This window comes from Ovis aries, chromosome 26 (assembly GCF_016772045.2).
Source record: "Ovis aries strain OAR_USU_Benz2616 breed Rambouillet chromosome 26, ARS-UI_Ramb_v3.0, whole genome shotgun sequence".
Lineage (NCBI taxonomy): Eukaryota > Metazoa > Chordata > Mammalia > Artiodactyla > Bovidae > Ovis > Ovis aries.
This window is the reverse complement of record NC_056079.1, coordinates 17,041,249-17,055,148: the sequence shown is the minus strand read 5'-3', so window position 1 is coordinate 17,055,148 and position 13,900 is coordinate 17,041,249.

Sequence of the window (13,900 nt, the reverse complement as noted above, 5' to 3'; positions counted from 1 at the left end):
AGTCGTGTCTGACTCTTCAGGACCCCATGGACTGCAGCCTACCAGGCTCCTCCGCCCATGGGATTTTCCAGGCAAGAGGACTGGAGTGGGTTGCCATTGCCTTCTCCATATTTCAAACTAAGTAATCAGAATTAATTATAAAGGGTGTATATATTTGTTGCTGCTGTTTAGTCACTCAGTCTGGGTTGGACTGGGTCTGACTCTTCGCAGCCCCATGGAGTGCAGACTTCCAGGCAAGAATACTGGAGTGGGTTGCCATTTCCTTCTCCAGGGGACCTTCCCCATAGAGGGATAGAATCCACATCTTCTCCATTGGAGACAGATTCTTTATTGCTGAGTCACCAGGGTAGCCATATAATACTTATACTATTTCAGTCGCTAAGTCGTGTCCAACTCAAACTGCAGCACGCCAGGCTTCCCTGTCTTTCAATATCTCCCAGAGTTTGCTCAAACCCATATCCATTGAGTCAGTGATGCCATCCAAACATCTCATCCTCTGTCGCCCACTTCTCCTCTTGCCCTCAATCTTTCCCAGCACCAAGGTCTTTTCCAGTGAGTCAGTTCTTTGCATCAAATAGATAAAAATAAAAGAAACCAAGTAGAAGAGCAGAGAATAAGCAGCAGGTAAAGGAAGTTCATCAGGAAAAAAAGATGTCCACTGAGTAGCTGAAAACTGCAACCGAACATTTTACCATTAATGAACAGCAAGACAAATACAACATAAATGAAACATGGCCTCACTGAGTCAAAACAGGCGATGTACACCACAAGAGAAAGAGGGCAAGGAAGCAGACAGTGATAAAATCTAAAAGGAGAACTCAGGAAAGAAGTGGCAGAAACAGTGAATAACCTCCCCAATAATGGCAAGAAGTATAAAGGAAAACAGACAATGTTAAAAAATATAGTAAGGGGCATTAAAATAAAAACAAGAGAAGTAAAAACAAGTAGAATATAAATAGGTGAGAGAAAATACGTATGAAAATCAAGGGCAAAGGGGAGATAGCTTAAATAAATTTCATCTTTAAAAAAATCAGGAAATAAAACACATTTTCAAAGATACAGTAAATGAAGACTGTCTTAAATAAAAGATCTGCATATGATGCCGAAATATGGACCCCTTGGCTCAAGAAAACAGGTACTGAAAATAAGCAGCAAGGAGACAGATGCTAGTAAAGTTGTTCGGTGCACCTGTCCTCTCATGGTGCCACTGGGCCTCTGAGGTCACTCCTGCCTGCTGGATGATAAGACTCACGGCCCCGTCATCGTCAGGCCTGGGCCCAGCGACAGACAACCACCAGCCCTGTGGGCAGGCCACCTGGGCCAGCCAGCGCTTCAACCGAAGTGCCAAGTGATCATGGACGAGCAGCAAACCTGGATGAGATTAGCTAGACCCAGTCCAGGACCACTGGACCTATTCAGCAGAACCTTGAGTTACTAAATTGCTGTTATTCTATGCTATCATTTTTAGGGATTATTCAACCAAACACACTTGGAAATTACACATTTAAAATAAAGGTGGAGTGTCTTCTTCTCCTGTGTTCTTTTGTTCCAGGTAGCCCACAGGAACCAAGTGGTCCCCTCTTTCTGTGCCTTTGTGTCCAGAACCATTTAAAAGATGGATGAGAAATATTACAGCTTCTCAGTATCGAGGTGACCTCCAAACATTTTGACTTTTGTTTGCGGCAACCACTCACGCTGCATAGAGGTGAGAGGGTGAGATTAGTTGCTATGCCAGCTGTGCTCCCAGTTGCGTATCCTTCTAGAAAGATAGGGACATCACATATCAGGTTGAAACCTATTTGTGTCTAGGGAGCTTGAGGCCAACTTGAATCTGGTGTCACTGGAGCAGTGGGGTGGCAGGATTCAACACTAGGAGAGGTGAGATCCATGGAACTGTTAAGAGCTGGAAAGTTCAACTCAGGAATTATATATCAAACAGCAGTTGCATTCAAGTATAAAGGCCACACCAACTGGCTTTGAATATTCAAAGATAAGGGGACATTGTTCCCATAGGAAATGCTTGAAAAGTCTACTACGGGACCAACATCAGGGAACCACATGTTGCTTCTACATGAAAAATTGTAGCCAAGGGCCTGGTAATGAGCACTAAATCTCTTTACCTGTGGGAGAAACTGACTGTGGGCAATGTAACAAGAGCAGAATGTAAGCACTGTGTTATAAACAGAGCTGTGATCTGACTGATCAGGAAGGTGAGTGATCTATTTGCGTGAGATCACTGATTCTCTACCTTAACAACTGAGGAAGAAAAAGTAGCACAGACGTAAGGGGGGAAAAAAGAGAGAAAGAAGTGTGCAGTTCACAATCAAAATCTACCTGTTATGAACTGTAGAGATTAAATGACATGGTATCCACCTTGGCATTTTGTAGTGGATGACTCTTTGTTTAATGGCACCCCACTCCAATACTCTTGCCTGGAAAATCCCTTAGGCAGAGGAGCCTGGTGGGCTGCAGTCCATGGGGTCGTGAGGAGTTGGACACAACTAAGCGACTCCACTTTCACTTTTCACTTTCATGCATTGGAGAAGGAAATGGCAACCCACTCCAGTGTTCTTGCCTGGAGAATCCCAGGGATGAGGGAGCCTGGTGGGCTGCCGTCTATGGGGTCGCACAGAGTCGGACACGACTGAAGTGACTTAGCAGCGGTAGCAGTACACACATTGCTGTGATACATACCAGTATCCCTGGCCTCTATACACTGAATGTCGTTAGCACTCTCCCTCGAAAACCCTGATAAACAAAACTGTCTTTCCAGACATTGTTAAATGTCTCCTGGGTGGCAAAAATCACCCCTGTTTGAGAATCGCCATGCCAGTCCAATGGGGAATACCTTTTGATACAATGAACTAATTCTAGAAAAAATTCAAATGTTTATGGCTATCATTTTATATTAAAAAAATTACTAAGCCCTATTTTTAAGTGTATGACATTATACCTGTGTGTTCTTAAAGTTTAGAGTACACAGTGATGAGTGAGCTCAAGAATATCAATGAGAAAATCAGCTTAAATTAACTAGCAATCAGCCAGTAACTAATATATGGGAATATTTAAGAGCAGCAATATGTAGATAGCTTTCATTTGTTTATTTGTCCATTTAACAAATATTTATTCTGAATTATATAAATGTCAGTGTCCTTAAACATATGTCAAACAGACAAGATCCTTTCACTCAAGAAGCTGATATAGTTATTAACATTTACTACTAACTAAATTCACTTAAAATTATTTAATGAGCATATGTGAACTGGAAATAAACCTATGTATTTTCTAGAACTATTAAATCACAAGAAAAGTGGAGTATCAAAGTACTCTGAACCAAAATCAATATTTTATTTGGTTAGAATCCCTGTTTTTGGTATACATTTATTTATACCAGTTATTGAACCGTAGCTCAGTTGGTAAAGAATCCGCCTGCAATGCAGAAGACCCCAGTTCAATTCCTGGGTCAAGAAGATCCACTGGAGAAGGAATAGGCTACCCACTCCAGTGTTCTTGGGTTTCGCTAGTGGTTCAGCTGGTAAAGAATCTGCCCATAATGCAGGAGACCTGGGTTCGATCCCTGGATTGGGAGGATCCACTGGAGAAGGAAAAGGCTACCCACTCCAGTATTCCGACCTGGAGAAGTCCATGGATTGTATAGTCCATGGGGTCACAAAGAGTCGGACACAACTGAGTGACTTTCACTTTCACTTTCCCAAAGAAACCATAGGCTATACACTGCCCCAGGCCGCCTTTGAGCCATAAACATTTTTGTTATTTTCCTTGGACATTTCTGTAGAGGAGGGTTTTCTTGTAGAAGGCAGGCCCAGGTGCCCAGTACTACACCAGGCCTTGAACAAAGACAAGAGAATTTTAACTTTTTGTTCTCTGTCCCCAACCTATAACTTACTGGTGTGCACAAAAGTGGTCATGTGCTCACTGCTGTGTTTAAAATGGATAGCCAACAAGGACCTACCATATAGTACAGGGAACTCTGCTCAATATTCTGTGGCAGCCTGGATGGGAGGGGAGTTTGGGGGAAGACGGATATATACGCATGGCTATAACAATATTGTTAATTGCCTATACCCCACAGAAAATAGAGTTTAAATTTTTAAAAGGAAAAGTGATCACGTATTCTCTGACTCCAGAAACTCCCACTCTTTGTGGTTATTTTAGGAGGAAATCTTAAGCTGTCTCTTGGGCAGAGATTGTAGAACTAATAAAACCTACCTCTTAAGGATTTTGGAATCATTAAGCAATAAACTATATTTTTCTTGATTAACTGTCTACAGATGCCTTCATGCCAATGAACCTTTTAAAGTAGAGTCTAAATATGAAGCAATGCCATGTGATGCTTAAAACTAGACCCTACTAACAGTGATTTTTGCAGTTGAATCAGATCTCTATCAACAAATGATTATTCATTTGTTTCCTGCACATGCTGTTGTATAGTCTAAATACCATGTCAACTATGGTATGGCCCCATGGATAATTTAACTTGTTTTATGACAGGAATTATCTCTGTAAATAATAGAGCCTATAAATAATTAATTTGACTACTTACATCCATCTGCATTTTTGGATCAGAAAACTTCTAGATACTAGAAAGTGCTTTAAATCTATTTCTGGGGGTTCCCTGATGGTCTAGTGATTAAGACTCTCCCTTCCAATGCAAAGGGCATGTGTTTTATCCCTGGTCAGGGAACTAAGATCCCACATGAACTAAGATGCCATGCAGTGCAGGAAAAAACAAACAAACAAAAAAACAGGTTAAGTCTTGGCTTCTTAGCCAATGGCATAATCACAGATTATATTTTTTTTTTAATTTTTAAATGCTACTCATCATTTCCAACTATTGGCCTGGCACTAAAATGTTTAAACTTTCATATTTTTGACCCCTTAAAAATGGTAACAGTTTTCTGATTTGGAGCCTAGAGATAGTATGTGCCCATTTTTTCCTTATTGTTATGAAGATTTATCAAGTGCTGGTAATAGATTAAAACTATGTTCAGGATATTGTGAGGAAAATATCAACACTAGATAAATTTAAGATGCTGTTGATGTTATTAAGTAGGTTCCTGACACTGGCAGGAAACCCTCAAGGTCTGTAAATGATCAGCCACTCCCATCCATGGAGACTTATCCTTACAGACACAGTCCTGCCCTGATCTTGGCTTATAGTTCTCTGTTTAATGCTGATCTTTCTTCTGTTGAGGGGAAGGGTGTGATCAGAGAGCTCTTCTCTCCGTGTTATTATAGAAATTGGCCCTGACCACTGCAGCCGCACACCGAAGTTTTCTATAAATAACTGATGAACCTCAGAGGTCTGACTTCGGGAGATATTCACCCTTCCTCTGTCCGACCCACACCTCATTCATCAAACCTGAGGCCAGTGCTCGCAGTTCTGCTTCAGGACGGGTAAAGCTGTATATAAAATAAATAAATATCTACGGGCCCCAGCACAGCTCTGCCGCTGCCCAAGACCGCTTGCAGTAATTCCAGGAGCCATCTATTCTGCCCGTGAACCTTGACCAACTATAGCATAAAAAAGACAGGCTGAAATGCCTTTTTTGAAAATGATAAATACTACTACAGCAGGAAAAATGAAAGGCGGTTTGGGATGTTGGCAAAATTGCCTCCAAACTTTAATTATGACAATGTAGCCCCAGTTCTCACAGCTTTAAGAACTGTAACTCTTCAGGACACTGTGTAATGTAGGTGTTGCATGAGATTTGTCAGTGAAATTTCTCTCACAACAAATAGTCTCAAAGAAATGCTGCTGCACATATGCTGAACTTGCATTTTAAATTATACAGAATTTAAAAGAATTTTATCACCATATATATATACTGAGCGGCGCCAAAACTTATGACAGAACAGATACCTAACAGGAACTGTTTCTCCATACTTTCTTCACAAATAGTCCAAGTTTCTCATGCCTGTCATTTTGCTATTCATATAAAAAGTTAAATAATAGTAAAGCAACCTCTTTTCTACAATTTGAAGTGGATACTCCTAAGTTGTGACTACTCTTTACATCTCTTTATTAAATTTTATTGGTCTTTAAAGTAAGAAATAACGTATTTAAGCTTCATTTCATTAATCTTTTCTTCTCAAGGATCTGGTAACATTTATTGGAAGTTAAAAAATTAATTTCCTCTTACATAACTTTGAAAATTATGCTCATTTGATAAAAGTGATTTTATACAGAACTATACACTGAATTAGGGGCTTCCCTCATAGCTCAGTTGGTAAAGAATCTGCCTGCAATGCAGGAGACCCAGGTTCAATTCCAGGGTCAGGAAGATCCTCTGGAGATGGAAATGGCAACTCACTCCAGTATTCTCACCTAGAGAATCCCATTGGACAGAGGAGCCTGGCAGTCCATGGGATCACAAGAGTCAGACACGACTTAGTGACTAAACCACCACCACATACATGGAAATTATAAATTCCCTAAGATATATAATAATAATGTCTATATTTACAAAAACACATTTATTAAGAGATTTCCAAAAGTACACTGAAGAAAGTGAGGCATTTATTATTTTTTCCAGAGAAGATTAACTGTCTTAACTGCAAGGGAGTAAGTGTCACGGCTACTTATGTATTTGCTCAATATGCATACAAATCTTATTTGAGTGACAACTGAAGGATAAGTACAAATGAGTCAGAAACAATACTTACCTTCAGGATGTTAGCAGATTGTAAGTTGTAATGTGATAAGATGACAAAATGAAAGCATGGGCAAAATTCTGTAATTGTACCCAGTACGGAGTGATCAATTTTGACTAAAGTTTGAGGAAATCTTTATGAAAGAGAAATCATTTCATACACAGGGAAATTGGGGGAATAAGCGGGAAAACAACACAGATAGATGAAAAATAAGATGTGTTTTAGTAACTACAAATGTGTGATTCAAATGCTATAAATTTCCACGTTAGCTACCACAAGTATATTATAGAAGGAGTCAGCTAAATTTTGAAGGAAATAGTGGTAAAATAAAATTATTAAAGTATCTGAAGGTGTTTTGTTTTCCTTATTTCTTTGCTCATTTCTGTGCTCATCCCTTGATGGATTTAGTGGGTTTCTCTCCACATTCTTTTACTCTGACCACATCACTGTACTCCTCTCAGACGTGGAAAGGCCAGCACATGCATTTTTTCCATGACGGCTTTTCTCTGACTCTGAAGCCATCAAGGCCACTTACCTGCTTGACCTAAAATACTGGAGACTAAAGTTTCTTTGCTGCGGCCTCAACCAATGTATGATGAAAGCTGATGGATGAATACCACAACCCCCCTGAGCCTAGGAACCTGATGGATGAATACCACGATCCCCCTGAGCCTAGGGTGGGAGAACTCAGGTGTATAGACGTCCACAGGAAGACTGAAGTTCCATTGTCCATAGTGATACCTCGCTTGAAAGTGGAGCCTTATCTGACCATTTCTATTCTTCCCTGTTTTGCTTTCTTCTTCTCTTGGGATCATCTATAAATCACTCACACTTGGCTGTTTTGTTCTGGGACCCACTTTGAAACGGGCATTGGAAGAAAAGCACATGAGATAAAGTGAAATTCCATGAGCAAAAAATAAACGTTATTTATAGTAAACCACAAAAACGATGAGGTCATTTGTTTCTAAACAGTAACAGAGCCTGTATTGGCTAAAAATAATACATTGGGAAAACATTCATCTATAAAACTAGAATAAAAGATGTATTATCAACAACAAGAAGGCACTTGGAAAAAAGATGTTCTCATATTTCAAGAGGAAGACAATGTATTCACTAAGGAACACAGAGCAGAACTAAATGTGGACATCTGGAAGAAACAATAAAGGAGAAAAACAGCAAATTTCAGAAGATCATGGATAAAGAGAACCAAAAGGAAACAAATCTCTATACAAATGAGTGCAGTCCCTTGCCCCTGAATCTGCTTACCGTGGACTCCTCGTCCCCCGCCACGCCACCACTTCTCCTTTGCTCATGCAAACAAAACTCCAACATTTCCTTCTCCCATCCCTTCACCCTCACCTCTTAGATCCACTCCTCACTCCCATTCAATGAGCAGGTCTTGTCACTTCTAACTCCCAAATGTTTCTCAAATCATCTTCTCTCTCACAAGTGCTCTGAGCCAGAGGCTCCTTTTCTATTGTTTGGTTTACTGCAGTAGCTCGGTCACTAGTCTTCCTTTCATCAAGCCCGATCACCTCCATTCTCCACACTACGGACAAAATGAATGACTGAAGCAGGAAATCCGATCACCTCACTCCCCCTCCTCAAGAACCTGTGAAGTGAAGTCGCTCAGTCGTGTCCGACTCTTCGCAACCCGTGGACTGTAGCCCACCAAGCTCCTCCGTCCATGGGATTCTCCAGGCAAGAGTACTGGAGTGGGTTGCCATTTCCTTCTCCAGGGGATCTTCCCAATCCAGAGATCAAACCCAGGTCTCCCATATTGCAGGCAGACGCTTTAACCTCTGCGTCACCAGGGAAGCCCAAGAACCTGTAAGCAACCTAAATGAGTGTTCTTAAGGGGACTAAAAAGACAATTGGGATATATAAGAAAATAATAGTAGAAACTTCACATATTTTTGTTTATGCTACAAAATGAAATAAATTACTAATTTCTAATACACCGAGTAAAGTAATGCTTAAAATTCTCCAAACCAGGCTTCAGCAATACGTGAACCATGAAATTCCAGATGTTCAAGCTGGTTTTAGAAAAGGTAGAGGAACCAGAGATCAAATTGCCAACATCCGCTGGATCATGGAAAAAGCAAGAGAGAAACATCAGAACATCAGAAACATCAGAAAAACATCTATTGCTGCTTTATTGACTATGCCAAAGCCTTTGACTATGAGGATCACAATAAACTGTGGAACATTCTGAAAGAGATGGGAATACCAGACCACCTGAACTGCCTCTTGAGAAACCTGTATGCAGGTTGGGAAGCAACAGTTAGAACTGGACATGGAACAACAGACTGGTTCCAAATAGGAAAAGGAGTACGTCAAGGCTGTATATTGTCACCCTGCTTATTTAACTTATATGCAGAGTACATCATGAGAAACGCTGGGCTGGAGGAAGCACAAGATAGAATCAAGATTGCCGGGAGAAATATCAATAACCTCAGATATGCAGATGACACCACCCTTATGGCAGAAAGAGAAGAGGAGCTAAAAAGCCTCTTGATGAAAGGAAAGGAGAGTGAAAAAGTTGGCTTAAAGCTCAACATTCAGAAAACTAAGATCATGGCATCTGGTCCCATCACTTCATTTTTCTGGGCTCCAAAATCACTGCAGATGGTGACTGCAGCCAGGAAATTAAAAGACGCTTACTCCTTGGAAGGAAAGTTATGACTAACCTAGATAGCATATTAAAAAGCAGAGACATCACTTTGTCAACAAAGATCCATCTAGTCAAGGCTATGGTTTTTCCAGTAGTCATGTATGGATGTGAGAGTTGGACTATAAAGAAAGCTGAGCGCTGAAGAATTGATGCTTTTGAACTGTGGTGTTGGAGAAGACTCTTGAGAGTCCCTTGGACTGCAAGGAGATCCAACCAGTCCATCCTAAAGGAGATCAGTCTTGAATGTTCATTGGAAGGACTGATGTTGAAGCTGAAATTCTAGTACATTGGCCACCTGAATCGAAGAGCTGACTCATTTGAAAAGACCCTGATGCTAGGAAAGATTGAGGGCAGGAGGAGAAGGGGATGATAGAGGATGAGATGGTTGGATGGCATCAGCGACTCGATGGACATGGGTTTGGGTAAACTCCGGGAGTTGGTGATGGACAGGGAGGCCTGGCGTGCTGCGGTTCATAGGGTCGCAAAGAGTCAGACACGACTGAGCAACTGAACTGAACTGAATACACAGAGAGACAAGAACATGTGTAAGATGTATAGATACGTGTAGATATATTTGAGGTGACTGTTCAATAAAGCTTCACTAAAATGGATGTATAATCAAAAAATGTCTGGAGGCATGTAGCATAAACAATAAAAACTGAGCGTGGCATATGAAGCAACTCCAGCCTCAGCTTCCTACCATTCCGCCAGTGAGCCTCACAGACTAGTAACAGTGGCCTGTTTTCAGTTGCTTGATTATATATTGTGCTATTGTATATTTCTTTATATTTGTTTACATTACCGTATGTCAGGAACACACTTTTCAGTTGTCTTCACATATCAAACTCAATCTCCTTCAAAATCACATTCAGTGCCCAGCTTCTTCAAGAACCCTCTTCTGAATGCTCATGACAGGCTGCAATAAGCACATCTCTCTTTTCACAGAGCACCCTCTGAATATCCCTGTCACAACACACATCCCGTGCTATGAACAATACTGCTTATGTGTCACGTTTGTGTTTATGTGTCTGTCTCTTCCATTCGCTGGAACCATTTTGGAGTCAAGTGTCATATTTTTATTATCTTTGGATTTCAAGGACCTAGAAGAGTATCAGTTAGAAGACTGGAGCCCAGCAGATATGTTTGTTGAGCTCTTTACACGGAGCATAGCTGAGCAGTTTCATTCTGCCTATACAAGCTTCAAATGTGCAGCCTCTAAAAGCTTGTTGGGAACCTATTTTTAAAATCGAGTTTGGTTCCTTTCTAGGTTAAAAAGCACCCAACAACTAATGACAATAGAAACATTCTTTTCTTTTTTTTTTTTTTTTGGTACCATCAATTGTTTGGTTGTGTCTTCCTACCACTGAGTTTAAGGCCCTGAAAATGTTCATCCAGCTTAGGTAATGGATTTTTAAACCAAATGTCCATTGGCACAACTCAATCACAAGCTGAGTCAAGCAACATTTTAATTCCATGTCCATGTTTTTTTTTTTTCTTCATGCAACCTGTCTCTTTCTTCCATAAAAGCACTAAAGTGCTTTGCACTCCACCCGATGAAAGCTGCGCACAGATCTGAGGGACAGAAGTTCCCCCAGCCCTGTGCACTTGTGTGTCTATTCCTTTCCACGCGCACAGCATTCATCACCATCGTGAGGCTTACTCTGCTTTTCCCTTCCTAGAAAGATATTATTTCCTACTTTGTTTAGTCAGTACTAAAAGTGATGCTATAGAAAGTTTCCCTGCAAGACAATGAAAATAAAATGCCCTTGGGCTTCCTGGTTGGCCCTCTTGTGTGAATGCGGGTTACGGGGAGCACTGGGGAAAAAACGACGATGGTCAGCACCACAGTGAATGCAGATGATTCCCTTTCCGAAAGAAAGACAGAGTTACTGTGTAATTTTCTTTGTTTTGATGGTTATTGGCGCCATTAAATTGACAGTTAGACCTAAAAGACCACTGTTGCTGGAAAATAAAATAGCTGAAATCCTTGTACATAACCAGTGGCCAAAGTACCGTCCACAAGCAAGCAAAACAGGACATTTGGTATTGGGAAATGGCCATTTGTCGCGACTTTGTTTTCACTCCACAGTAATATGGTAGGTATTTGTAAGCATTGTCTACTGAGGATCACATCCGGGTACCCTACCCTTCTCAGGTGCCATGGCTGCCTCAATCCTGTTCCTTCCCTGAAAGAGTCTGGGTGGCATCGTTTACCTCGTGACTGCGACCCCTGAGTCTGCAGCTCCAGAGAAAACTGGCCCCCAACCACCCCAGCATTCGCACTGCCAAACATACAAAGGGATGAGGATGTGAGGCTCATGGCTGCAGCTTCTGCCACTCCACGCTGTCGCCAGCAGAAAACCCAGAGCAGGACAGAACGAAAAAGGAAAACCACTAACGCAAAACCTGCAGGATCTAGACTCCTAGGGAACTAACAGAGGGCAGAACTGAACCAAAGAACACCAAAACCCCGGAGGATCTCAAAGCTTCTCTGAGTCCGTGGGCAGGCCGGGGAGAAGACTTCTCTCCAGGAACGCTGGCTGAGATGCAGGCCCGAGGCCCTCCCCAGAGGGAAGCAGCGGCGTGCTTACGGGAGGACAGAAACCCCAAGTGTCAGAGTACATCACGCCAGGCAACAGGACTGACGCCGCTACACGAGTCTCTCAGACTTCCTCCTTTCATCAGATTTAAAGGAGTCAAATAATGGTACCATGACATGCAGGGCAGCAGAACAAGACCGGTGAGCGGACACCCTCTCCCGGATGACGCACCCGCCGCGTATGATGAAATGAGCTGTTGGTGTCCCTGAGTGCCTGGGGCAGGACCGCAGAGATGACTTGTTTGTTCCCTAGCCTACTTGTTTGTTTAGCATCCGCTGAACAGGAAGAATCCAAGATGGACCATCTCACGGGGCACAGGAGTGGATCAAAGAATTGGCCAATGGCAAGTGAGGCATCATTTGTGGGATGTTTCTGAAGAGGAAGAGTGAAACACCTTGGAAATGAGTCATTTGGTAAATGGGTGCCCAGTGGGCGAAAATGTGGAGAGACAGGCTCTGTTTTGTTGCAATTACTCTCCAGAGGATAAAGAGAATGGGCAGGAAACATCTTTGATTTTGCTTTATTGTTATGAGTAATTATCTTTCTTTCTCTCCCCCTCACCTTTCAGGAATCCAATACTTTCTAGAGCTGTAGCCCCTGTGATATTGTATCTCTATTTTCTCTGTCTCTGTGTGTCGCTCAGGTAATGTCTTAATTGCTTTTTTAAATAAGTTTCCCTTTCCAAATGACACCTGGGGAGACGTTTTAGTGTTCAGAGCAGTTAGGAAGCCAGAGCAGTGACCTGCAGCAGAGCAGCTGGCCAGGAGACCATCAGCATGGAGACGAGAGAACAGAAAATAATAAACAGAACTCAGTAATGGCAGGTAGAAGGCAGGGTGTTCTACCTCAGAATTCTCCATCTGCTCATCAGGGTTCAATCCTTGGCTCAGTAAATGGGGTAGCAGAAAGCCAACTCTACAAAGTGATATGCCAGCTCTAAACTTCCTTTCCTGTACCACACAATATTTAAAAAATAATCATGTGTATGTACTTTTGGAAAATGCCTAAATTTTAAATCCAACCTTCTGCTGTTATTTTCCAAAACTTTCTGGTTTTTTTTTTTTTTTTTTAAGAAATGAGGTCCATTTTTCATCCATTCATTCACTCGAGAAAATATGTATTGTGAGCCAACTAATAATATCCCAGGAACTGGTGTCCAAGTTGCAAACAAAGCAATGAGCAAAACCAATAGAACAGGCAAAGCTATTTCAGCCCATTAAAAAACTTCCTATAGCATTCACTTCTGTAATATATCCTTCAGTTTCTGATTATATTTGACTGTCGACTGTCACTAGAGTACAAAACTTATGTAGCATAACCCACTGTGATAGGTTGAAAACCACGCACCCCCACCCCCACTGCCACATCCAAACTCTAATCTCCAGAAGCTGAGAATGCAACTTCAACTGGTAAAAAGGAGTCTGACCTCATTTCTGGATGATTGACTGCTGACAGTTATCAAGTCTCACCCATGGTTCTTCACTTGTGCCCACACTGGGATATGCCAATAAGATGGTTTGAACCTTCTCTCCATTGGTGCTGGTAGGAAATTCACACCACCTAATCTCCTTCTGGAGTGAGTGAATGTCACTCAGTCATGTCTGACCCTTTGCAACTCCAAGGACTATACAGTCCATGGAATTCTCCAGGCCAGAATACTGGAGTGGGTTAGACTTTCCCTTCTCCAGGAGATCTTCCCAACCCAGGGATCAAGCCCAGGTCTCCCACATTGCAGGTGGATTCTTTACCAGCTGAGCCACAAGGGAAGCCCAGTCTCCTGCAAGCACACATGAATTCTCACTAGACCCTGGCCCCACACCCTAGTCACAAGAAATATTGAGGCCAGCCTCCTTCACTTGCTTTTTCAGGCCATTTCAGACCAATGTTAGAGACCTACCTGCCTTCCTCAGGAACTTCAACAGTGAAAGCTTTTCATATCCTCTTGGTCTGC